This window comes from Elephantulus edwardii, unplaced genomic scaffold, assembly GCF_000299155.1.
Source record: "Elephantulus edwardii isolate Elephantulus edwardi_28Jun2011 unplaced genomic scaffold, EleEdw1.0 scaffold00217, whole genome shotgun sequence".
In the NCBI taxonomy this organism is placed as follows: Eukaryota; Metazoa; Chordata; class Mammalia; order Macroscelidea; family Macroscelididae; genus Elephantulus; species Elephantulus edwardii.
This window is the reverse complement of record NW_006399967.1, coordinates 4,080,789-4,084,204: the sequence shown is the minus strand read 5'-3', so window position 1 is coordinate 4,084,204 and position 3,416 is coordinate 4,080,789.

The window sequence follows — 3,416 nt, the reverse complement described above, 5'->3', positions numbered from 1 at the left end:
GGGGGTCTGGAGGGCTCGGGACGCACAATAAACCAGCTTCTGCATCGGGTCAGCCTTCACTGAGCGCTCACTGCATGGGGGACCCTGACAAAAGCAGGGGAGGTGGGCACCCCCAGATGGGAGTGAATGGCGGTCACTGAGAACACAAGGAAGAGAGGTCCGCGCCAGAGGCCAGCAGGGGCCAAAGCGCTGACCACAGGCCTCCAACTGAGTGAAGCTGCCAAGCCCGTGAACAACAGACCCGAGTCCTGTCCTGTCCAGTCCTCACGTTTCTTCTCCTCTTCCTCTGGTGGTGGTGTATGTACACTCCAGAGTGAGGCAGTAAACCCCACAGATTCGAACCGAGAACCTTTGTATCCTCTACTAACAGGATTTAGTAGAGCTCCCAGGTTAAGGAGCTCAGGCGGCCTAACAGCAAGAAGCTGTGCTGCAATCTGGAGAGCACATGGTTCGAGGCCACCCACCCTCCGCAGGATGGGCAGTCTCCTCCATATGTGTACCTGCCTCTGAAAACTCACCGGAGGGTCAGCTGTGAGTCGATTCTGAGTCCACAACAGCCCAGAGTCAGACAGACTAGGGAGCCGGATTGGCCATCCGCTTCTTAAATAACAAGCCTCTGAAAGCACTATGAACAGTAGAGGGAGGCAGATAGAGTATTAGAGGTAGAGTCCAGACTGGAAAGAAATTGAAATGAGGTAAAAGAGTGGCAAATATCTTTTAACAATTGGAACATGGAATGTACGAAGGAAGCATGAATGTTGGGAAAGTACAAGTTGTGAAAAATAAACTGGAGCACATGAACATCAGTGTTCTAGGCATTAGTGAGATGAGATGCACTGGCTTTGGCCAGTTTGAATCAGATCATCACATGGTGCACTATGCTGGGAATGAAAGAGTTAGAATGGTGTTGCATTCATAGTCAAAACGTCAGCTTCAAGTTCTGTCCTGAAGTACAATGTTGTAAGTAATTGGATATTACTCAAATGCCATAAAGGTTACTGTTAGTCTGGGCAAAGAGGGCCAAAGAGAAGAATGAAAAATTCAGAACTCAAATGCTGATGGCCTTGCTGTTGAAGAAAGCGGCCTTGCCTGTCTGATTAAGCTAGCAGGTGGCTCGTAAATCAGAGTGGAATGTCCCTCCCTAAAGACTCTGTTTATAAAAATCCTCCCCAGTAAGTTCACAGTGTGACTTCCCATTCTGCCTCTCCAGGATGAGGAACTCACCCGGGAGCTCCCCTTCCACACACACACACCCCTTTAATAAAGCTGCAGTAAGATTTCTCTCGTTCTCTGATTTCTTCTTTAAGTCCACTAACCTAACCTAACCTAACAGTTACCCATGGTGGACAGGTTTTAGTTGGCGCTCCCTGATTAATATAGACTACGAAGCAGGAACGGCATCCACTTCCTAAACAACATGAACTTTGGTAAATATCGAGCTAATGTTATAGGAAGGCTTCAGGCCTTTAGTTCTAGGGTCGCTATGAGTCGTGCTCAACTACACGGCAATCAACAGTAACAACGGGAAGCAGGAGGAAAAGCCATCTACTTCCTAAATAGCAGGCCTTTGAAAACCCTGTGAACAAACAGCTATGTCTTGGAGAGGGTACAGCCAGAGTACTGTTTGGAGGCAAGAATGATGAGGCTTTGTCTCATACACTTTGGGCATGTTGCTAGGAGGGGCTGTTCCTTGGAGCAGGACATGACGTGGGAAAAGTGGGGGATCGGCAAAGGAGAGGGAGACCCTCAGCCAGTTGGACTGATAGGGTGACTGCTGCAATGGGCTCTTGTGTGTCAGGAAGTGTAAGGATGGCGCCAGATAGAGCAGCGTTCAAATCTTTTGTTCATAGGGTCGCTGTGAGATGTACTTGAATCACTGGCACCTAACAACAACATATAAGGAAGACCTGTTAATATGACTATTTAAATATCTGACCCCCCCCCCCAGCTAAATACAAAGAGGCGGAAAATGAAAATGTTTACCAAATCTTGCAGTCTGAAATTGACTAAACAGGTAATCAAGGTGTGTTAATGATAATTGGTGACTGGAATGCAAAATTTGGAGACAATGAAGAAGGAATACTAGTCTGAGTGTGTGGCCTTGGTGACAGAAATGAGGCTCAAAATAGAATGATTCAAGGCTAGGATTTTGAAGCTCTGTCTCACATAGTTTGGACATGCGGCTGGGAGGGACCAGTCCTTGGGGAAGGATATCACGCTTAGAAGGGTGGAGGGACAGCAAGGAGAGGAAGACCCTGGATGAGAGGGACTGATACAGTGACTGGGGCAAGGAGGTGGGTGTGTTGGAATTAGTGGGCCTGGCTCAGGACAGGGCAGACTTCAGAGCTGCTGTACACAGGGTTGCTATGTGTCTCAGGCGACTCAACGGCACATAACAACTACAGAAAGTACACCCAGCCTTTCTATGAAGATGGTGCTGAAAGCAAAGAAGGAACCCCTGCCCCTCCCAAAACTGAAGCTAAAGGAAAGGAATTAAAGGCCAAGAAGGCAGTCCTGAAGGGCATCCACAGCAAAAAAAAAAAAAAGAACAGCCACACATCACCCACCCTTCCGGTGGCCTAAGATGCTGAGCCTCCGAAGGCAGACCCAGGAGAAACAGGCTTGAACACTACGCCATCATCAAGTTTCCCCTGACCACTGAGTCAGCCATGAAGAAAACAGAAGATAACACTCTTGGGTTCTTCAGTCAGAACTGCTGGTCCTGTTTTTTCATGCTCTCTGTTCTCTTATCATTCCTGGCTGTCTGTCTCATTATTAGTAACTATAAAAATACTTCACCCTCGGTCTGCAACACTCTGTGACACTGGTGTGGCCAAGGTCAACACTCTGATCAGGCCCAATGGAGACAAGAAGGCCTGTGTTCAACTTGTTCCTGACTATGATGCTTTGGATGTTGACAACAAAATTGGGATCATCTCAACTTGAGCTTAGCTGAAAGCAGGGAATACCGGAAGAATGTCTATCTGTGTTTCATTGATTATGCAAAGGCATTCGACTGTGTGGATCATAACAAACTGTGGCTGACTGAGAAGAATGAGAATCCCAGAACATTTAATCGTGCTAATGCAAAACCTATACTTGGACCAGGAGGCAGTCGTCAGAACAGAGCAAGGAAACCCTGCATGGTTCAAAATTGGGAAGGATGTATGCCAGGGATGTGTCCTGTCTCTACACCTTTTCAACCTGTATGCAGAGCAGATTATCCAGGAGGCTTGGCTCTGAGGAGAATTGTGGCATCAGGATTGGTGGAAGATCTATCAACAATCTGCGTTATGCAGATGACACAACCCTGCTTGCTGAAACCGAGGAGGACCTCATGCACTTGCTGCAGAGGGTCAAGGACTGCAGCCTTCAGTATGGACTGAGGCTCAATGTCAAGAAGACAAAGATTCTCA